Raw genomic sequence first — 25,047 nt, 5'->3', positions numbered from 1 at the left:
CATGCCTTTGTTTCACATAGCTCTTCAACTGGAGAGCAAAAAAAAAAAGATCACACCCTCCAAACACTTTGTACCTAGGACACTTGTACCTCTTGCCCCACACTAGTTACAGTTCTGGTTAATTTATTAAGGTGTAGATATTATATAATAAACATATTTGTATTTCTTTTATTTTTCTATTTTTCTTGGTATATTCACAAATGAGGCTGGTACCAGCACTGTGGACCAGTTGCAGAACTTGTTAGAGAAAAGTATCACACAGGATTGTTGGTAGAGGTGTTCAGAGAAGATCTGCTTACTGCCTACCCCTAATATTGCTGTGTTACTGTCTGTAACCTAGATATGTGCTGGACCATTTTGTAGTTATGGGCAAGTTTCACCAGGTACTTAGAGTTAGACAGAGTACTGCATGCCATGCATTATAATGATGTACGAGGCTACATGAACTATGTCTGTGACTCACTGGACATGATGAATGATGCACTGGGCTGTGCAGTGTCTGATATGTTACATCTGTGGGAGACATAGCATTCGCAAGTCCAAACAGCCAGAATATCATCAGATAAGTGCCACTTCTGCAGTGATACCACTTCCACTGCTATGTCAATTGCGGATGTGTCCAAACCCAGAGGTGGTTGACCATGTAGTTGTGGTTGTGAACATAGTCATAATGACAGTTTGTCCAGCTGACATCATTCATGTTCAGGTAGCACCTGGCCTGACTTCTAGTCATGGATATGGAGCTAGCAATGCAGCTCTTGGCAGAATTAGTTCATGTGGTTGGGGACATCAGTGGTGAACTCTATCCTTGCCTTGAAAAGCTTACACCTCTCCAGGATGCCAGGGTGTAATGCTAGCATAAATGCTGTGTCTGAATTCTTGCAGACCCATACACAGTACACCATTCTGTGTTTTAGAATTGCCTTTGTCTGATGCACAGAGGGGCCAGCTAGTGGTTGTTTATTCAAAGGTCATGTTTTCATTAGAATGTGTAATAATTTATAATTTTGTTTCATCTGCTTAACTTCAGTAGTGTTATTAGTTGTAGTTGTCATAGCTGTAGTATTAGTATTTGTAGGTGCAGTAGTGGTAGTAAGATAGTGTTACTTATGTACTACAGTATCAGTATTAGCAGTAGCAGTAGTGGTGGTAAGATAGTGTTACTTATGTACTACAGTATCAGTATTAGCAGTAGCAGTAGTGGTGGTAAGATAGTGTTACTTATGTACTACAGTATTAGTAGCAGCAGTAGTAGTAGTATTAGTAGTAGTAAGATAGTATTATTATGTACTACAGCTTGCTCAACCCCATGTGCAGGTGACACTGAGTTTCTATGACCCCTCCTGGGATGTCTGTGTTGGGCTGCTGATGTCTGATGCACATAGTAATCAGGCAATGCATGTTTTTGCTGACTACATTTTTTTTGTTACAACTTTGGAATTACAGTTTGTCATTTGTGTCTTAATTATGTTTTCTTCTGTAGTCATAAGGTTGCATAGCTATGCTTGATTATATACCTGTGCAGATGATGATGCTGACATTAGCATATCCTCTGTGTGTTTGATCTGGGGCTGTGTATAACTGATGCACAGAATGGTGACTAGATATGCAAGTAAAATATTTGTGGCCCATTTCAATGTGTCATATTTTGTTATGTCTGTATTTGCTGCATATATCAATTTTTGTTATGACATTCATGTATAAATCATTATATCTAGATTTTACTAAAGTACAGTCCATAAGCATAAGTAAGCATTATTGATTCAGTTTACGTTCATCATTCATCCTTGTTACTGCTGCTGAGAATGCCATGGCCTGCAGTTGCAATATGTCTGATGCTTACAGTAGCCAGCCATTGAATGGCAGAGTAAATGTAGGTTTGTTACTATCCCTAAGAGATATTTTTATATCTACCAAGATCTTTTTTTTTTTTTTAAATCAAGTGATGAATGTATGCACTGTTTGCTTCCTCTTAGCCAGTGCCATGGCATACAGTGCACGACTCTGTCTGCCATGATTGTCCTTAGCTGCAGACTTTTCATCTGACTCCTCATCTGTGTCTGCTGGCCCTGCATGTGCTAATGAGAACTGAGTTGCCTGTCCTGGGGCACCCCACTGAAGTACTTTCTTAGTATAATGTTATATAAGATGACACATGCAGTATTTTGGCAGAGGTCATGTGGTCATATTGCACTGTACCTCCAAATGTATCTAAACATCAGAACCATGATTTGAGCAACCCAAATAGACACATTATGATATTTGTAGTGTGTGTGTGTGTGTGTGTGTGTGTGTGTGTGTGTGTGTGTGTGTGTGTGTAGTATTCTAACTTTGTTCAGTAGGGTTTTGTGAGTTTCTTATAAGAGTCATGAGCCTGGATTCTAATGCATATCCTGCATCCCCCACTGGATGTCCTTGTGGGAAGCCCACGTTGAAAATGTTGGGTATAGGTCACAGGTGTGCTTTATGTGAGAGCCGTGGAAACTGAGAGGGTGACCTGCACATAGATTACAGGTGATACCTTGTGCATTAGAAATGACCCTGACAGTTGATGGCATTTTCTGTTTATGTTCCTCCATGCCACTTCACCAAATAGGGCTTTTATTTCAATGTGGGTACAGTCTATGGCCCCATTACCTCATAGTAATGGGCTATGGCATAGAAATTTTGAATGGGGGTAGTGCTCTCCTTTGGAGTATGTGGAAACCAGGCATGCTCCTCCACATTTTGCAGGACTGTGTTGAAGAACTTGTGGAGTGTTCTTGAGGCAAAGCCTGTGAACCCCCCCCCCCCCACCGTGTCCCTTGTAGGTCACTAAAAATTCCTATAGCTAATATACATAAAGCTACATTGTTTAGTTTCCACTGGAATGGGTTCTCCATGAGTCCCATGGGACTTTAGGTGAGGATGGCAGATGTCACTTATTTCTTGTACAGTAAACGATCTCACCCTGTAGCACTGTAATATTTCTATTTCATGTAGTCCGTGGTAGTGCAAATGTGGTCTGAACATCCTATGCCTTCTAGGCAAAAGGTCAGGCAAATGCAGCACTAGCACCTTGTATGAGAACCTGTTGCACATACAGATTTATAATGGCTGTGACAAGCCCTAACATTTTTTAAATTATTCCTGTGGTTGTATTCCACTTTATCTTTGAATTTAGAGATAAAGTAAGCTTGACATATTCACACTCATTTTATACATTTTTGAATTACCCGCCATGAGTTTTTGATTCAGTACCATAAGCCATAGAGGATTATATGGTTATTAGCATATTTGCCTTCTAACCCTTGTTTTGCAGCTAGCCACAATGTGTACTTCTATGTGATGAATGACAGAATCCCTTCATGCTGCTGTTCATTGGGCACACAAGCCAATAAAGAAGCAGTTTAGCAAGATAAGCAGTCAGATCGTTGGCATAAAAGCTGACAAGAAATAATTCAAAATTAGTCAAAAATGAGTACAATACTTTGCCCAAAAATAGTTCTAAAGCTGAAAGGCACAGAAAGCTGCATCAATATTTGTGGCTTCTTAAGGAGCCAAACCAAACTGCATGCATATTATTCAGGACATCAAACAAAGCCTTCAACTCAAAATCTAGGGGCATGGGAACACAAATTCAAGCAGGTAGAAGATTCCATTTGAAATAACACAGAATTGGCAAAAGTAACTGTCTTAATAACATTGCAACTTCTATCACTATAAATTCATACAACCCCACCTCAGCACAATACTTTCTTTCCAGCTTAAAAAGTGAGAATATTTTCTGTGAGAAACATGCGAAAGAAGACTAAGGATACAACTTTAGCTAGATCTGACAGCAACCCCTCCAAATTTATGAAACCAGTTACCTTTTCGATAGATACCTACGGTGAGAATTAATGCAAGCGCTACCAGTGATCCAGTCACCCTTGAATCTTTAAAAGAGATGCACATCCTCCTTACAGAATGGAGGTACCTTTAACAAATCGGAACACTTTATGCTGATAGCCATTATAAATACCGTATACAAGGCTACCAATGTAAGTTAAACTACTCTTTCAGCTTATGTAAAATAATTTAGGCTACCAAATATGCAATAACTCCTGTTAAAACAGCTCTCCTGTGAATAACAGAATATATTTATGAAAATCTTGAAAATAGAGAAGTCATGTCTGAGATTTTCTGTAACTTATCAGAACCCACAAAATACCAAATTTTACTCAGGGCAAATAAACATACTCAGAGCCATAGAACTAAATTGTAACTCCTCCCGAGTATTTCCAGAGCTTTTTAAACTACCAAAACAGAAAAAATATAGTGTCAGATGGAGACAGGAATGATTTTCTTCTTTTGTTGTCCACAAATAGGCAGCCTAAGGATCAATCCTTAACCCGTTGTTGTTCTATATATGTGTTATGCTTAATCACTGGGTTAGTATGCAAATGGTACAGTAGGCTGACAATTCAATAATTCTGTGCTCAGCAAGAAGCTCACAGAAAAGCAGAAAAGAACCTCTCTCTCACACACACACACACACACACACACACACACACACACACACACACACACACACACACACACACACACACGCACACACGTGCACAGACATGCTTTTTGTTTTACACTAGCAGCTTAATACCTATTAAGCAAAGTAAAAATGTTATAATCTAATATGGTCTAGAGTAAATTTTGATGTAGGAGGAACCTAGCAAGGAGACAGATGGAAAAGTGAGCAGCTAGGTTGTTGCTTCATCTAGGTATAGTAATACTTAAAAGAGATGGTGCCAAGAATGTAATTTAAATAAAGAAGGGAAATTGATCCTTGAGGCAGGGATTCATAGGTTCATAGGTTCATAGGTTGGTACTAGGGTTTCAGCCCTAGGGCCTATACAAGCCTAGCCATAACAATTCCCTGGCTATTTCTTCCCACATTATTTACTTTCCTGGACCCCTGTCTAGCAGGGCGACTGACGTGATCCCTGGGGTGAATTTCCTTTCTCCCATCCAATTGTCAAGGTTCCTCTTGAAGAGGTCCAAAGAGGCACTCTGCTTGACATGTATGGGCAATCTATTCCAGAGTCTGGGGAGTCTCTGGGTCAGGAACCTATCCCTCCAGCATGTTTTGTTTATTGTGATGACAAGGTTTAGATCCCTGGAGCGTGTAGCTCTGAGGGATTGGGATTTCTTTAAGTGTAGCATGTCCAACAGCTCTGGGTTTGACATGGCCTTGTATGTTAAGCAGAGATCGCCTCTGAGTAGACGATATGCGACAGAGTATAGCTGGAGTTTTTTAAGGCAGTCAGCATAGGGCATCTGCTTTAGGCCTGTGATTCTTTTAGTGAGGTATTTCTGAGGCCTTTCCAGTTGTTGCAGATGTCTTGAGAGGTACATACCAAATGGGGCGTTGTATTCTATAATGGGTCTAATGAGGGATGAGTACAGTGGGACAATGACCTCCTTCTTTCTGGATGAAAAGCCCTTCGTGATGAGGTATGCCACATAGAAGGATTTCCTGACTGTTGTGGCGATGTGGTTATCGAAGGTGAGACCACTGTCCACTTGTGTCCCTAAGTCTCTTATCACACTTTCTGTGTTTAGTGTACTGCCACCTATATGGTAATTCATGGATACATGTTTTTCCCAAAGGGGATAACAATACATTTCTTGGCATTGAGCTTGAGCCCATGGCTCTGGCACCAAGCATCTGTTTCTGTAAGGCCCTTTTGTAGAGTATCCACATCATTTGGGGATTCAATAATGGCTCCCAGTTTGCAGTCATCTGCAAACTTTGTTAGCCAGAGTCCCTTAGTGTTGACCTGTACTTCAGAGAAGTAGATGCCAAACAAGAGCGGCCCCAGGACTGAACCCTGAGGTACTCCACTTGTTACTTGTCTGGAGCTGGATTTGGATTCGGCTACTTTTACAGTGTGGGTTCTATCAGTAAGCCATTTAGCAACCCATTGGGTGACATAGGGATTAATGCCCAACTTAGTAAGTTTATCTATGATTCCAGAGTGGGGGATGGTGTCAAAGGCCTTGGCAAGGTCTAGATAGGCTGTGTGGACCACCTTACCCTTGTCCATGGCTCTGGAGACTGATTCAAAGAAGTCAAGTCAGGTTCAGGAGACAAGATCGGCCTTTCACAAACCCAAACTGGGTGGGGTCCAGTGTTTGAAGGTTGCCAATGTCTTTGTTTATAAGTTCCATGATAATACGCTCCATGGCCTTGCAGATAAGGCTTGTCAGACTGATGGAACAGTAGTTTCTGGGATCCAAGGTGGATCCCCCCTTGTGGATTGGGATAACTGTAGCTCTGCGCCACTCAGTGGGCACGAAGCCTGAGGTGAGGCTATGATTAAACATGACACTTAGGTGAGGTGCCAGTTCATATTGTAGTTCATGTAGTACACAGCCCGGGATGTCATCTGGTCCCATGGATGCTGTATTCTTGGCTTTAGAGAGTGCGTGTTGTACCTGTGTGGCCGTTATTACTGGAATTTGGCAATCTTCCGGTATTGAGATGGGCCATTTAGGGGGTGAGAGGGGGGTGAAGTTGGCACTGAATCAATCTGCCCGGATATTGGCAATATCCTTTGGATCAGTATATTTAATGCCATTCTGTTTTAGCTCAGAGCAGACCTGAGCATTGCCATTTAGATTCTTGACATAGTTATAGAATGCGTTGTGGTTGTCTTTGGAATCTTTGGCAATTTTATTTTCGTAACTAGCTTTGGAGGATTTTATGAGGCATCTCAGTTTCTTACTGAGGCTAGTAAGGAAGTTTTTTGCATCCTGGGATTTTCCTCTTTTCTGCAAAAGTTTCTTCCTTTTGTTATAAAGTTTGTTTATGGCAGGGGACCACCAGATTGGCTTCCTTTTTTTGGATGAGAGCATTTTGGTTCTATTTGGGATGGCACGATTCATGCATAAGTGGATGTGCTCGTACAGTGCCTTATTGTAGGATTCAGCAGTTGAACTTTCAGTTCCCGTCTGCATGGGTGTTATGAAGTTTGTCACTTCTGACTTGAGTAGCATGAAGTTGGCTTTGGAGAAGTTTTTATGGTGGTTTCTTTACTGGGGGGGGGGTGCGGGTGGGATGTGGATGTTAAGGGTGATTAGCTTATGGTCAGACCTGACTAACGAGGGGTGACCATAGGTATGGAGCATTGATTTCCCATGTTGGTAATGACCAGGTCTAGGATATTGGAGCCCCTGGTGGGACTATGGATTAGTTGATCCAGGGCATTGGAATTTATGAATTCCAAGAACCATTGTGCAAAGGTGTTGGGACATGAGTAGTTTTCCCAGTGAATGGCAGGGTAGTTAAAATCACCCAGTATTAGGGTGTTTGGTTCTATCTTAATATTTTCCAGTATGTTTAGAAAGGTGTTGTGAGAATCTTGGGGTATGGTGGGGGATCTGTAGCAAGCTACAATTTGGATTGCAGTCTTACCTAGTGTTAGTTGCACTTGGAGAATTTCAGATACATTGTGTTGGCCAACTAGCCTGGTGGTGTGAATATCCTTGGTGAATATTGACACTCCTCCACTTTTAGTGTTTTGGTCCTGGTTTGGTGGCCGAAAAGTGTGGTAAGAGTTGTAGCCTGGTATTGCAGGGGTGCTCTCTGGAGCCTTGAACCAGGTCTCAGTTACTGCACAGATATCGATGTTCTCCATTTTTAGGAGTGCCTCGAAAGAGTGCATTTTGAGGTTTAGACTTCTAGCATTGAGTAGCATTACCTTCAGATTTTGCATGCTTGTACCTGTTACGGTGGTGGTTTTGTCCTTTGAAGTTTGCCTAAAAAAGGCACTATAGGGGTGGCAAGATCCTTAGCCAGTAACCTGAATCCCAGGGGCAACAGGTGCAGACCATCTCTGGCAAAGCATCATGGTCTGTCAATCATGTCATCCCAGGCAGACAGATACTGGATCCCCTTTGAATGACACCATAAGCTTAGCCAATTGTTGAAGTCAATCATTTTATCCTTATATTGTGGTATAATTCTGGGCGAAGGCAGGATGCTACTCAGGGCTAGGGTCATACCTGCCTGGGCCACATGATCCGAGAGCTCTTCCATGTGTCTTTTCATGTAGTCCAGGGAGGTACGTCTCAAGTCATTCACTCCAACATGGACAATGACAGAGTCATATTTGTATTTGTTGTGGAGTGACTTGAGTGCATGCATTATGTGGCGGATCCTGGCACCCGACAGGCAGCTGACTGTAATTTTCTCCTTATTCAACCTGGTGAGAGGGACATCAGTGTGCCGGACTATAGAGTCACCTATGACTAAAGTGCTAGGTACATTGTCTTGCCTTAGGGGCTGTTGCTGGGTGGCACACTGGTGTTGTGAACTATGTGACACATTGGTTGTGATTGGTGTTTGTTTGCGTTTCAGCTTCAGAGGTCTTTGTTGCTTGGGCAGGTTAGAGTTAAGGGCCTCTGCATATGTGGATTTAGTGTTGCTATATGTGGGTGTTGGTGGTGCGGGTTTAGACGGGCTTTGTGTTGCTTGAGATGTAGTGTGGGTGTTAACCTTCTCCTCTTGACTGTTTAGCACAATCTTGGGTGGAGAGAGCTTTGCTTCCATTTTGGCTATGTAAGTGCATCTCTCACAGGTTGTAGTGTTGGGTGGTAGGAGGAGAGGGTTGTCTGTGTACATGAGGCAATTGCTGCATTGCCCCAGTGTGCCCAGGTTCACCAGGTGGACAGGAGAAATCACCGGAAGCTGACCCTTGGACATGCTTGGTTTGGGGCTTTTTTTTTTTTTCTTTGTAAAGTATAGGAGCTGTTTCCTTAGCAAGGTACTTTTCAATTATAGGCTGTTTAGTGCCTACTATTAATTTCTCCTTGTTAACAAGAAGAGTTCAGTGTTTGTATGAGTTTAAGGCTTCCTAGTGCATTCCAGCAGGTATTAGAGAAAGTGCTAGTCACAGGGATGCTTAAAGGTAAGATTGAAAAGAATGCACTCTGCAGTGTGCACTAGAGAAGTTAGATGTGAAGGTAGGTAACTTGAGTTTTACCTGTTTAAAAAGTTAAGGTTTAGTGGAGAATTACTATTTTTAAATCAGCAAGATGGATTGAAAGGGGTGGTCACTTTTGTATTTTGGTACTATGAAATACTGTAGGATGGCCAATAAATTTAAATAATTGAAGGGGTGGGATTTCAAAAATGATGATTTTGTGATTACTCACATAAGCCAGTGAAAGTAGAGAGAAATGAGATATATGGTCAGATTAACATAAGAGGCGGGCAACTAGAAAGACAGTGGTCTCTTTTGAAGTTTTAATATGCTGTTAAAACAGAATGCAAGCAAAACACAAAGTAAAGAAAACAAACTACAGTATTCAAAATATAGAAAGGCAATACAGTAATACAAAAAATAACAGCAAACTAATGTTTCCTTCACAGCAAAGTGTAGCAGAGTCTGGATGAGCCTTTCTGGTAAAGGATTCTAGGATTCTAGATTTCTGGGATGGAAAAAGGAGAGGGAGTTTACATTTTTTTTAACTGTTAGAAAGTTTGCATACCCTAGAATTGGGTATCATCAGTTTAATTCTATGTTTAAATGTGAGATGGCTTCTGAGATGTCTGATGTAAAAAGATTAGGTATTCCACAGTTTGGTAACAAAGTTGCTGTTGTGTGTAACCCATGTGACTTAGTCACTTTTGAGATGTAGGCTAGCTGCATAATTTCAGATCATAGCCATCTAGGTGCTCTATATCAGAATACTAAGTTCAAGATAATATTTTGGGGGCCATTTTTTGTTGAATGAATTTGAGATGGTTAGGGCACTCCATCAATAGCAGTGTTTCAACTGCAATGTAGTAATGGTCTTCATTGGGAAGAGACTGAGAACAGCTGAAGTTTCTTGAGTCTGTCCATGTAGGACACGTGTTTAGGCCTAGGATCCTTTTTGTGAGGTACTTTTGTGGCCTCTCCAGCTGTTGTATGTGTCTGGTCATGTACATGCTAAATGGGGCATTATATTCGATGACTGGTCTAATGAGGAATGAGTGGAAAGGGAATGGAGAGGGATGATGACCTCTTTCTTCCTGGATGTGAAACCTTTGGTTATAAGATGTGCCACATAGAAGGACTTTCTGACCACAATAGCAATGTGGTGGTCAAAGGTGATGTGACTGTTGTCCTGGTTGCCTAGATCTCTTATGTGGCCCTGTCAGTGTTCATATGGCTCCCATCAATGTGGTAATTTGAGGGAACTACGTTTTTTCCAAACTGTGCGGGGTCATGAGTTTGGAGACTGCCTTTATCTTTGTTAAGCAAGTCCATGATGATGCAGTTCATAGCATTGCATACCAGACTCATCAGGCTAATGGGGCAATAGTTCCCAGGGGTCTGTAGTTGCTCCCCCTTTATGGAGTGGGATGACTGTAGCAGTGCACCATTTATTAGGGACATAACCTGAGGTAAGGCTGTGATTGAACAGGGCACACAGATGTGGTGCCAGTGTGTTTTGTAGCTCATGTAGGACACAGCCAGGGATATTATCAGGTCCCATGGATGTTGTATTCTTGGCTTTGGACAATGCAGCTTTTACCTGTACCACAGAAATAGTGGGTACCAGGCACTCTTCTGGTATTGTGATATGTACCTTGGGGGGAGGGGTAAAGTTGGCACTGAATCTGTCGGCCAGTATGTTGGGAATATCTGTTGGCTCAGTATAGGAGGTGCTATTGTGTAATAACTCAGAGCAAATCTGGGTATTGCCTTGGAGGTTTTTGATATCGCTGTAGAAGGCTTGGTGGTTAATTTTGGTGTCAGCTGCAATTTTGCCTTCATAGCTGGCTTTAGAGGATTTGATAAGGGATCTCAGCTTTTTGTTGAGACAGATAAGGGAGGTTTTCTAGTCTTGTGACTACATTTTTTTCTGCAGCAGTTTATCCCTTCTGTTGTAGAGTTTATTGGTGGCTGATGACCACCAGAATGGCTTCTTTTTTTTTTTTAATAGGAGAGCATCTTAGTTCTATTTGATATGTCAAGGTCCATGCATTTGTGTACGTACTCGTACAGTGCATTGGTGTATGATTTGGCAGTCATGCAGCTATTTTCCATTGGCATGGATGCCGAGAGGTTAGCCACCTCTGTTTTTTTGAGCCCAAAGTTAGCTTTAGAGAAGTTTTTCAGGGTGGTCACCTTAACAGTGGGTATAGGTGAGATGGAGATTTCCATGGTGATCAGTTTGTGGTTGGATATAACCAGGGATAAACCGACTATATGTGTGGAGCAATGGTCTCCCGTGTTGGTGATAACCTGGTCGAGGATGTTGCTTCATCTAGTGGGGGTCAGAATGAGCTGATCCAAGGCATTGGAATTGATAAATTCCAGAAAGCACTGGGCTTGTATATTGGTACTTGAATAGTTTTCCCAGTTAATGGAAGGGTAATTGAAGTCAAGCAGTATGAGAGTATTGGGTTGGACCTTGATAGATTCCAGGGTGCTTAGGAACTTGGAGTGAGAGTCTAGGGTCATGTTTGGGGTTCTGTTGCAGGCTATGACTTGTATCACCATCTTACGCAGTATTAGTTGTACCTGAAGTATCTCAGATGCATTATGCTGGGCTACAAGTCTAGAGGTGTGCATATCCTTTAAGAATATGCAGACAGCACCACCTTTGGAGCTCCTGAGTTTGAAAGATATGGAATGAGTTGTAACCTGGGAGCACAAGGGGTGCTTTCTGCCTCTTTAAACCAGGTCTCTGTTACAGCACAGATGTCAACATTCTCCGGAGAGCTTCGAGCGAGTGCATCTTGAGATTTAGACTTCTAGCATTGAGAAGCATTACCCTCAGATTGCATTTGTTTGTAGCTGTTATGGTGGAATTATGGTCTTTGGAACACTGCCTAAAAAAGGCACTATAGGGGTGGCAAGGGCCTTAGCCAGTACCCAGAATCCCAGGCATGACAGATGCAGGCCATCTCTGGTAAAGCATGGAGGTCTGTTGATCATGTCTTCCCAGGTAGACAGATACTGGATCCCCTTAGAATGACACCAGAAACTTAACCAATTGTTGAAGTCAATCATTTTCAGCTTGTACTGTGGTATCATTCTGGGTGACAGTAGAATACTGCTCAGGGTTATGGTCATACCTGCCTGGGGCACATAATCCAATAGTTCCATCACATCTCTTTTCATGTAGTCCAGGTAGGTACGTCTCAGGTCATTCACACCCACATGGACAATGACTGAGTCATACTTGTACTTCTTGTGGAGTAAATCATGGCACCTAATAGACAACTGACTGTCACCTTCTCCTTGTTCAACCTAGTTAGTGGGACATCAGTGTGGCCTCACAATTGAGTCTCCTATGACTAGTACATTGGCTTAGGTTGAGGGGCACACTGTGGTGGTGAGCTATGTGTTCTGGGGTTGGTGTTGTGTTGTGGTGGCCAAGACCGTTTCTGTCTCAGGGGTCTCTGTTGTTTGGGTACATTTTTATTGAGATCCTCCATGAAGGTGGGTGTATGGTTTGTGTTTCTATGCGAGGGTTGTAATGGTTGGTATTTTGGAGGGCTGTGTATTCTATGTAGTGAGTTGCAGGTGTTGACCTTCTCCTCTTGACCAGCTATTTTGGTCTTGGTTGGAGCATGCACTGCTTCTAGTTTGGTGATATAAGTGTATCTCTAACATATATGAGTGTTGGGAGGTAAGATGAGATGGTTGTCTGTGTACATTAGACAGTTGCCACACTGTCTCAGAATGCCCAAGTGCACCAGATTAGCAGGAGAAAGTACAGGAAATTGCCCTACAATCATACTAGGAGGGGTGGTCATAACTAAGAAGTACTGGTGTGGTTACTGTATAGGAACAGCTAGTGCTGATAGCACCTAAGTATGCTACAATAAATGCTACAAAAGCTTGTTAAAGTGCTAGCCAATTCAGCTAACTGAAGTGCAACAAGTAAAAGAATAAGCACGTTCTAAGGGGAAAACTGAAGAGCAGATTTTCTGGCACTGGTAATAGTTTACCTCACCTGAGCAGCTCTGCACAGTGTGCAAACACGGGTGTTTAAAACAGAAAATTGAAAGGGATAGAAAAGCTGCCCAAACAGCCAATAAACTACAATTTCTGGACCAAAACCTACTCCTCTTGTGGTAGATAGGCCACCTAGTGCTTACCAATCCCACTGATAAGCTAGAAGGCTTCCCTCCAACACAGAAAGGTCTGGGGGGCTCAGAAACTTACAAAACAGTCCTGGATACAGCAAGTCTGTATCTGGAGGAGACTAGTTACAGGAAAGGTGGGAAACACATTTAGAACTGCTTTTTTTTTTTTTTTTTTTTTATAACTGTTGAAACAATAAACTATATTTAGGTAGATGTCCTTTTAATGAAACTAAAGTGTGCCTGCGCTTTAGTATTAATACAGTATCAGAAGGTCTATGTGAAAGGATATATATATATATATATATATATATATATATATATATATATATATATATGTGTGTGTGTGTGTGTATATAATATACATATATGTGTAAATATAAAATGTTCACATATGAGATCCATTCATTCTGTCATGCATTCGTTTGCATGACAGAATGAACTGCAGGGTCATGTGTTCGAGCATTCAGTGCATACAATGTTTATTTTGCTGAAGGTATGCTGTATTGTAACAGGCACATGGGTTTTGCATGTGTGTGTTTGTGTGTCCATGTCCGTGTGTGTGTGTGTGTGTGTGTGTGTGTGTGTGTGTGTGTGTGTGTGTGTGTGTGTGTGTGTGTGTGTGTGTGTGTGCGCGTGTGTGCGTGTGTGTGTGCATGTGTGTGCGTGTGTGTGTGTCTGTGTGTCTTTGAATGTTAGCAGGTTAGGGTTTTTATAACAATGGTTATAGATGTAGTGTATGTGTGTGAATGTTTGATTTAGGGTTAAGGAAAATGATAGATGGCAGATTTAATGGAGTATATATTTGTTGATGCATGTATCTGTGTCTGAGTCTGACTTGCTCAGTTGTAGTTTTGCACAAAGGACTTTTTAAGGAAAAGTCTAGGGTAATGGTTAGGGCCAGAGACAGGGCAAAGTTCGGGGTTAGGTTTAACAGAGTTAGCACAGATTATGAAGGTAGTACAGGATGGTTTTGCTTAGCCGTTTTTGACTTTCTAGACCTTTGAGTATACAATTGCTCATGAGCTTGTGTCAGGCCTTGTCTGATTTTCATTGTAAACAACAAGGAAAAAAACAAGATCCAAACACTGATGCAAACGTTTATTAAAACCTCTAGTGCCTCGGCAGTAGCCTTCAAAGGAGAATACAAATCAGAGTTCAATACTCACTTTTAAATAATAAGATCAATTAAATAATTAACAATTAAATATCAAATAATTAAATTAAAACTTTCCAGTTGCACTGTACATTTATGCCACTGGGAGTCAGTGTACCATATTTTAATACAAACATTGTTTGCTTATACAATAATTTCTTCTTAATGTCAAAACCATGTATAGTAATAGAGACATACCCTAAAACTATACTTAACAGACCCCCCCCCCCGGATCTCCACCGTGACATTCCTTAAAATATATAGAATGAGGGCTTTCAGGCTTAGCATTCTTTATGTCCCTGATGTGTTCCTGGACCCGTAGCTTGAAAGCCGACTTTCTCTCGCCAGTATAAAATATGCCACAAAAGCATTTAAGTGCATAAATAACACCTTCTGTATTACAAGAAAATGTGGCTTTAACCTGAAAATGCACTCCATTAATATATTCAAATGCTCTACAAATATACTGACGTGATACATCTACCACAAGGAAAAGTACCTACTAAATTAGGGTTACTGTTTATTCTCAAATCAGGCATGGAAAATCCAGTATGTACTAATATATCTTTTATATGTCTGCCTTTACGATAAGAAAACATAGGCATTCTGTATAATGTATTTGCAAATTCTTTAAACTGAAACAGAAAACCCCAATAATATTGAATTATTTTTCACCTCATCTGATAAGAGATCATAAGTGATCACCACAAATATTTTTCTGAGGTTATTACTCAGATTAATACCAGATCTAGTGACCTCTCTATTGCTGCCTTCTAATGGCCAGTTATGGTTTTCCTTTTTAACTTTATCCAATGAAGCACAAACCATATTTTTATCATAACCTCTCCTAATAAATGATTCAATTGTTTTATAAAGCTCATTGTTCAACTCATTACTATTATTAGATAACTGTTTCACTCTAAGAAGCTCTCTATAAGGAAGAGATTTTAAAAGGTGAGGAAGATGACAGCTACAGGCATCTAAGAAATGGGTACCATCCTCTAATTTTTGATGTACCTTACTAATAATTTTCCCATTTGATCCCCTTTTTAAACAAATATCCCAAAAAGTTACTTTATTACCTAACTGAAAACTACCAAATTGTAAAGAAAATCTTTTATTAAGACTCTTCAGAAAACATGTGGCTTGTGCCTGACCCAATATATAAATGAGTCCATAATATCTGACCATATGCTTCTTGAAAAAGTCCTTCTGATACAAATAATCCACTTCAAATAATCCCATCATGATATTGCCATACATGGGAGCAAAAGCTTCTCCATGGCTGTGCTTCTTCATTGATGGAATAACTGACCATCAAACTCAAAATAATTGTTATTTAAACAAAACTCAACCAACTCAATTATATAATATGTAAGGGGACTATCACTCAACGTAACTCTTAGGGCCTCAAGCCCAAACTGATGTTGGTTACTAGTATAGAAACTTTTGACATCGGCAGCTAGCCAATACATATCCTCTGTCCATTGCATGGAAAGAACTTTCTCTAAAAAATCTAAACTATCTTTAATAAAAGAAGCTTGCTTATTAACAAAAGGTAAAAGAAAATTATGTAAATAAATCCACATGTTGTTAAGAAAATAATTGCATGCTGACACAATTTAACTTCCAGGAGGGTTAAGAATATTTTTGTGAACCTTTTGCAAACAATAACATTTGACTATTTCACATCCTTCAACTCCAAATTTATTGTTAATATCATCTGTTGTAAAATAGCCTAATCTCAGTCCCTTATTTAATAAGTCCTGAAATTTACAATAGCTTTTTATACTGTTTTTCATCACTATTCCTGTATGTTTTACTGTCATTTAAATGTTCCCTACACATTCAAACATATTGTGTGACATGCATTATGACAACCTTATTCCCCTTGTCTGCTATTTAATAACAAGTTCTTTATTCATACTTAATTTTTGTAATGCTTGCCATTCTACTTTAATTAAATTGTATATAATTTGTCTTTTATTTTTATGAACTCCTTAAATAAGGTTTCTAATGCAAAATGTATCACAGAATAAAAATTCTTTTTCCTAGAAGAAAAATTCTGAATGCCCTCATGCACAAATGGTGGAATAAATTGGCTTTTACACATAATCTTATATGTATCTAATCTACAATATACATTCAAATCTTCATTACATTCTAAATCAGAAAGACATGAGTGAAAACTATCGTCCGACATATTTAACAAGGAAGTATCACTAGTGGATTCAAAAACATTCCCTTCTTTTTGCATAAAAAAAATTACAAAATGTAATTTTCTTATTAAACAAAACATGTCTTTTTTATAATATGTAATCTTGGCAGGACAGTCGGTATAAACTTTAAATCATGATTTAAAACTTCCTTTTCATATATATTTAAGTCATACCCTCACAAATTTATAACATATTCCCCCGGATTCACTAATCTTCAGTGCAGGACTAGTGTAGTCCTGCACGGAAGCAGCCGCTTAGAAGCAGGACGGCAGCGCACCATGCATATTAATGAAGGCATGCTGCCCAACCTCCTATTCATACACGGAGCATGTACCAGTGCAGGGGCCATATCTGAGAGCAGAGCACTCAGAAAAAACATGCCCCTGCAAAGTAGAACAGCAGAAAGTGAAAATAAATGAGTGAGGCCACTCATAGGTGTCCACATATCCCCAAAAACAGTCCCCCATGCGTACAACAGCAACAAGACATAAAGATGAAAAGAAGAAACCCCCATATTGTTGAATAAATCTCTGAGTATAGCTAACCATAGGTGCGTGGGTGTGCTCATTGCTCAGCCACGGTGAAAGCAGCTCAAAAGGCTGAAGAGGATAACAAGGACGATACATGGAAATAAAACATGTCAGCAATAGTGTAGTGGGCAGAGTGTTCACCTAATGCACAGGCATGCCCAGTTCGAGTCCCAGCACAGTCTATTTTACATGGCAAAGCATAGTATAAGCAATATTTGTAATGCAAAACCCACTAAATAACATAATTTTTATGAACAGGAGCACTGCAGGAAATGCACATGTGAAGAATCAGTATCATAATGAATAAGCCAGCAGTAAGCAGGCGTAAACACAGATAAGCAGTAGTAAGCATATGTAAGCACTAGTAAGCATGTGCAAGTGCATTTGCATGGGGTTAAGCACTGCTGACACAGATTAAGCAAAGGAGAAGCTAACTGGGTGGAAGATACTGTGACCGGAAGTCAGCAGTGCTAACCACTGCACAAACCCACTTGAAAGTGCCTTAAGCACACCGTCTCCAATGGCCGGTGTTCTGCCCAGCAAAAAACAAACAGCTTCTGCAATGCTGGAACCCAGGACTATGCACACCATACACAAAATGATTTACCACTAAACCATGCCAGATATGCAGAAACCGTATGTTGCCAGAAACAAACCCCCAGCCCAGTCATGCAACAGTACTGAGAATGTATACCTACAGCTAGATGGTAGTGTGAGTGCAAATAAATCACTGTCTAAATGGATACAACATATCTATAGATGTAGTCACATATGTATATATATATATATATATATATATATATATATATATATATATATAAATATCCAAAGATATATACATAGATATATATGTATATATATATATATATATATATATATATATATATATATATATATATATATATATATATATATATATACAAATATATGAACAGATATACATGCAAATGCTGACAGCTACACATATATATGTCAACATCTAAATGTCCTCATATACACAGCAAGTTACATGTATGTACGCAGATATATGTCTCTGTAGGTATATACGGACATAGTTAGAAATATGTCAACAAATATATATATACCCACAGAGGTATATACGGCCAAATATCTGTAGATAGCAATGGTAGATTTAACAGGCACATATATGTCCACAAGCACCGTGAGTGGGCTTGAGAGTTCCCAAACTATATACGTCACATACGGACTGGCATAACCCCCACCCAGCCAAACACGTCCGCCCTGCAATACACTACCAAGTTCATTGTATTGTACATGTGTCATTGAAACAGGGATTTAAATTAGCCCTCTGTAATGTTGACCTCACATCCCCCTCTCCCCCGCTCACTAGGCAGGCTGAGCAGTACAGGCCCATCCAACCAAGGCTATTCCCAACCCAGACATTCATTACCCACAGTTCCACTTCACCCCACCCGCTGCATGCACGCAGCCATCATCCCTACCCTGGTTACCAGCCCATAGCTACCACACATAGCACCCCCTCCATACCCCCCTGGGACCCATCCCTCATGTTGTCTCAACCCAAGTATCCTAGGTCTGGCACACACCGTAGTCCATGCACATAGCCATGGGTCCCTATGTAACTCTGGGTGTAGACAAAAGTTGTATACTCAATGTTCGGGCTGTCCTGCATGGGACGAATGATTACTGATACTAACAATAGATGTCATGTGTGACTGTGTGTACACTAACGGATGTAGTTGTAGGTATCACAAAGCATACATGGCACACAAGGATGGCTGGTATGCACACGAAGCACAGTACTCAGCAATAACAGGCAACATGACAGGATATGTAGCTAAATATGTAGAAGTATGTCTATGTGTGTGTGTGTGTGTGTATATATATATATATATATATATATATATATATATATATATATATATATATATATATATATGTATATATACATATATATATGTGTATATATATGTATATATATATATATACCCAAAACTACATGGAGATTATACCTCTCCCTCTCTGTAGTACAAATGTATACACACATAGACAGACACATATAAATACCCACATATAGATATATACATATGTAGCCACCCGTACATCCACATGTCGTTATATATTTATATATATATATATATATATATATATATATATATATATATATATATATATATATATATATATATATATATATATATATATATATATATATATATATATATATATATATATATATATATATATATATATATATATATATATATATATATATATATATATATATATATATATATATATATAGATATATATATATATATATATATATATACACACACATACATACATATACAGCTATATATATATTATGTGTGTGTAAATATACACAGATATATAGCTAGGACATGATACAGCTGTTACGGAGTACATATGTTCACAGGTTGTGCCAATGGGAGTGAGGGGCCCAATCAACAAACGTGTATCACGTAACATTAACCCCCCCCCTCCCCAGCTAGACAGGTGACACATACAAACACACAAGGAAAGTAAACATACCACTGCTTCCCAGACTACAGGCAGGATACAACGAGTGGGAGAAACCCACCAAGTCTAATCTTGAAACAAAGACAAGAATGTCCCTTGCGGGACAAGCCAAATATTATATGGCTATTCGACCTTCCAGGCATTACACAGATAACGTACAACAGGGCACGCATGTATCTGGGCCACAAGGCTGGGGAAGCATGATGACCCATTAGGCGAGACAACATATGTGATGGGCCCAGAAAAGTGGGGAGTGGGCAGTGTGTACTGGTGTGTCCAGACCCGATCTGTACCCAGAGTAAGGAAAAGTGCCGAAGAGGAGGTGCGGGTGGGGAACAATGAGTCTGTAATTATGGGCCTAGGCGTGCAGGTGTTGGCTGGAGTCGTTCTATGTGGACCACCCCAGGGATGTAAGCAATTGTATGCATTGGGCAGACCCAACACCTAACGAGCAGCCATGTCTAGTACGAGTCCCACAGCAGCAATGTCTAGTTTACATGGCAAAGGGCAGAATAACCAGATGTGTTGTTGCAAGCCCACTAAATGACACCAAAGAACACATGGTCGTAACAACCCACTGTAGGCATGTAAGCTGAACTAACTGGAATCACAAGGTATTATTGCTGTCGTCACCCCCACCCAGGGGTGTGAGTGTCCAGACCTACCCCCAAAAGCAGGTTATATACACAGCTGTCACTGTAGAAGAAATGGCCACTTGTGGACCTTCCCGTCAGCCTTCCTGCACATCCCCTGGACATTTCCCCTACTATCTGCCCCCCTGTGTGCCCCATTAACATCACTTACCTATCGACCCCTGTATCATTATTATTACTGTTCACAGTCACAGGTAGGTGACACCTGCTTCCCCAACTATATTTGCAGAATCTGGAACCCCCTACCCACATGTATTACCTCAGCTGTTCCACACGACACATGTAAATAACACATGAAGGAACACCTCAAGCACACTTGGAGCAGCACATGCTCACCACCTTGCGAATTTCCCCCACCCCCCCCAACTAACACTCTATACCCCTACACCAACTAGTGAAACCGACACCTCCTGCCTTGTCTGCATACTAATCCCAACATCCTGCATACCTTCCCTATTGCTCCACCACCAATCATTCCAATGGCCTACTATACAGGTACAATGTCCCTCCCCTCTACTGACCTACCTACTCCTTCACTATTCACTTCTTCTCTAACACACAGGTATGGCATAACTAAACCTAACCTGTATACCTGAGTGCAACCTATCCAGAAGTGTTAAACTGGAATCTCAGTTCACCTTAAAATGACCTATGTCAACAGTCATACCTGACATGTAAACTTGACCTAAGCATGTATAATACACACATGTTAATGTGACCAAAGCTTGAAGAACATGATATGTAGCTATGCTAAGTCTGTTACTCTCTATGAATGTGTACACCTCAGTGCTACATGTAATGTGTAGCTGGGGATTATTGTGGAACTTCACTCCCCAGGCCACCACTGACAATGGAGAAGCATCCAGTTGGATTGTTCCAGACAACAAATATGAACTAAATACATGAAGTAGCATGGGGGTATGCTGCAGCAAGTGGGATTACACTTATTTGGGTGGCAGTAAGCAATGCCCACACTGGTTAATCAATGTGGAGGCCAACCCAGTGTAAGACGCCGTAACCGGAGGTCAGCAGATCTGAGCCTCGTGCACACCAGCGCATACCCGCCTACACTTCCTCTATAGTGCCTTAGGCCCTCTGTAGCCAACAGCTGTCATCGTGCTCATTAACAAAGTAACCTCCACTCCCAGGTTCCAACCCCCCACCCTGCACACTATAGTCTAAGTGAGTTACCATGAAGGCATGGCAGAGATGCAGTCAGCTGCTGTTATCACAAACATATCATCCAGCACAGTCATTCAACAGTATAGGAAATGTATGTAGGTATGTAGATTAATACCAGCAAACATGTGCACATCGCTCAATCACAGTATTCTGAGCAGTCTATGTGTATCAATGAACAGTGCCTGTCCAAACATACTATGAGAACAGGTGTCTTGCATAATACTGAAGAGAAGACTGAATAACAGTGCAAGCCGTGGGAGTGTGCAGGCATGCGTCATGCACAGAATGTCACACCTGGGGCGTTGGTTCTGCAGAACCAGGAGATTAGGCTGGCCTGGTGTGTGAGCATACTGCTGCTTATCGAACCCCTGGCAGGATACTACCAGTGGGAGAAACAATGTAGACCAGCAAAGTCTACCCATGACACAACAACAGGTCCATCCCTGGTGGGACGTACCAAACCTTGTGGGTCACATAGGTGTTTACACCAGCATTGTAGGAGAGTCAAGGGAAGGCTTGAACGTATGTGGACTAAACAGATGAAGAGCCTGCTGAAGCTTGGGTCGAGACAGTATAATGGAGGAGTACTGACACGTGCAGAGAGGGAAATGTGTGGAGGTGTGGTATGGCTGGACTAGCAACTAGGGAATGGATGGATTCCGTGTACGTGGAGCTCGGGAGCTGAGGGAAGGGAACATGGGTATTAAAATATGGTAGAAATATGCAAATGAAGCAGAACAGCAATAGTTTAGTAGGTAGAGCATCCGACCAATGAGCAGGCACTCCTGGTTTGGGTCCCACTGTAGCACAGTCTATTTTACACAGCAAAGCCCATTATAAACAATATTTTTGTTGCAAGACCCACGAAATAGCTGAAATATATGAACTGGATTACCGCAAGCTATGCACATGTGACGTATCAGTGTCAGATAGAATAAAGCACTAGTAGGCAAGTTTAAGCACAAATAAGCAGTAGTAAGCATAAATAAGCACTAGTAAGCATGTTTAAGTGCGTTAGCGTGGGGGTAAGCATTACCTACACAGAATATGCAAAGAAGAAGCTAACTGAGTGTTAGAAACTGTAACCACAGGTTAGCAGTGCTTAGCTCTGCACAAACTCATGCACACCTGTGTACATCTGCTTTAATGTGCCATAATCACTCTGTACCCAATGGCCCATGTTCTGCCAAGCAACAAAATAAAGAGCTCCTGCAGGGCTTGAACGAAGGACCCTGCACACCATAGACAAAGGGATTTACCTCTAAGCAATGACAGATACAAATGAAGAAGATGTTGTCAGAAGCATATCATCCAGTCCAGTCATGCATCAGCACAGAGAATGAATATCTACAGCTAGATGGACATGTGTGTGCAAATATATTACTATCTAAACGGATACAACATATCTATAGATGTAGTAACATATATGTATGTATATATATATATATATATATATATATATATATATATATATATATATATATATATATATATATACAAAAATATGAACAGATTTACATGCAAATGCCCACAACTACACATATATATGTCAACATCTATATGTCCACATATACACAGCAATTCACATATATGTACGCAGATATATGTCTCCGTAGGTATATATGGACATAGTTTGAAATATGCCAGCAGATATATATACCCACAGAGGTATATATGGCCAGACATCTGTAGATAGTAATGGTAGATTAACAGACACATATATGTCCACACGCACTGTGAATGGGCCTGAGAGGCCCCAAACAATATACGTCACGTACGAATTTGCATACCCCCCACCCAGCCAAACAAGTCCACCCTGCAATACACTACCAAGCTCATTGTATTGTATGTGTGACCTTGAAATAGGGATTTAAATTAGCCCTCTGTCATGTTTCGCATGTTGACATCCCATCCCCCTCTCCCCAACCCACTAGGTGGGCCAAGCAGTACAGGCCCATCCAACCATGGCCATCCCTGACCCATACATTCATTACCCACAGTTCCATTTTCCCCCACCCGCTGCACAAATGCAGCCACCATTTCTATCCTGGTTACTGGCCCGTAGCTACCACACCACCACACATTGCCCTCTCTCCACACCCCCTGGGACCCATCCCGTATGTCGTCCCGACCCAAGTATCCTAGGTCTGGTACACGCTGTAGTCCTTGCACATAGCCATGGGTACCTTTGTAACCTGGGTGTAGGCAAAAGTTGAATACCCAATGATTGGGTTGTCCCACATGGGACGAATGTTACCCTGGTACTAACAATAGATTTCATGCGTGACTTAGATTACACTAAGGGATGTAGTTGTAGGTATCGCAAAGCATACATGGCACACACGGTCGGCCATCATTCACACAAAATACAGTATCCAGCAATACAAATCCACATTACAGGATATGTAGCTAAACATGTACAGGTATGTGTGTGTGCATATCTACCCTTAACTAAATATGTCTCTTTCTCTCTCTCTCTCTCTCTCTCTCTCTCTATATATATATATATATATATATATATATATATATATATATATATTTTTTTTTTATATATGGATCTAGGACTATTGAACATAAGTTCAATAGTCCGAATCCACAATCACCGAACACACTTTAACGAAAGCGCTTTCACCAAAAAAGCACTTTCATTAAAGTGTGTTTACAAAAAAAATCAATAAATAAATAAAACATTATTTTTACGTTCACCCCCAACACCCCCCTACTTAAATATTCTCACTCCGAAGTTGCACTACAGTGGGGAAAAGGGAATTTTCCCTTATCCCCACTGTAGTGCGATCTCCGCAACAGGCATACTTGTGCGAATGTGCCTTTCAGTGAAAAGCACTTTCGAGTAAGTATGCCCGGCCTAATCTGTTTCGGTTATGTTGCCGTTCGGTAAACATATAGAGATATATATATATATATATATATATATATATATATATATATATATATATATATATATATATATATAGATAGATAGATAGATATATATATATGCCGTACAGATCATATATATATATATATATATATATATAAAAATATACACACACACACACCTCTCCCTCCATGTAGCAAAAATGTATGCATACATAGTCAAAGAGAGGCAGGCTAGCAAGTATGGTAGGTGCACAGGCCAGACAAACTGTAGCAAACATAAAAAAAGGGAAGCCAGCACCTTGGAAGCATGAAGATTTATTGTAAGAACTAGACCAGTTTCAGCGTGTAGCTTTCATCAGTGGTACATCACAAAAAGCAGTGATAACCCTGCAATAAATACTTCATCTAATTAAGTGCCCATGACATCATTTCCTGTCCAAGACAAAACTGGTCTAATACCAGATAATAAACACAAAAAAGCACAAAAAAGCAATACAGAACACAATAAAAGTCCATACAGCTTTACTGTTTTGTTCTTTTTTTTTTGCTTTTTTCCTTGTTTTTTTTCTTTAATGTTTTTGTATTCTGTTTTTGTTTTATGAACTGTTGTACTCTTGGTATCCACCCCAGAGTACTGAATTATTCCCAATGGTATCCAATCCATGAAAGGAAAGCACTACAACGTGTCACTTAATCCAGGTGGGAATAAACCCCCTAATTTTACAATCCATTTCCTTTCCTTCATGTTTAATATAGTATGCTGCCCTGTTTTGAAAGATCTATTGCCTGATAT

Source organism: Protopterus annectens, chromosome 1.part1, assembly GCF_019279795.1.
Source record: "Protopterus annectens isolate FY-2018-M chromosome 1.part1, PAN1.0, whole genome shotgun sequence".
NCBI lineage: Eukaryota > Metazoa > Chordata > Ceratodontiformes > Protopteridae > Protopterus > Protopterus annectens.
The sequence above is the reverse complement of the archived record's forward strand: the minus strand, read 5'-3'. Positions refer to the sequence as shown.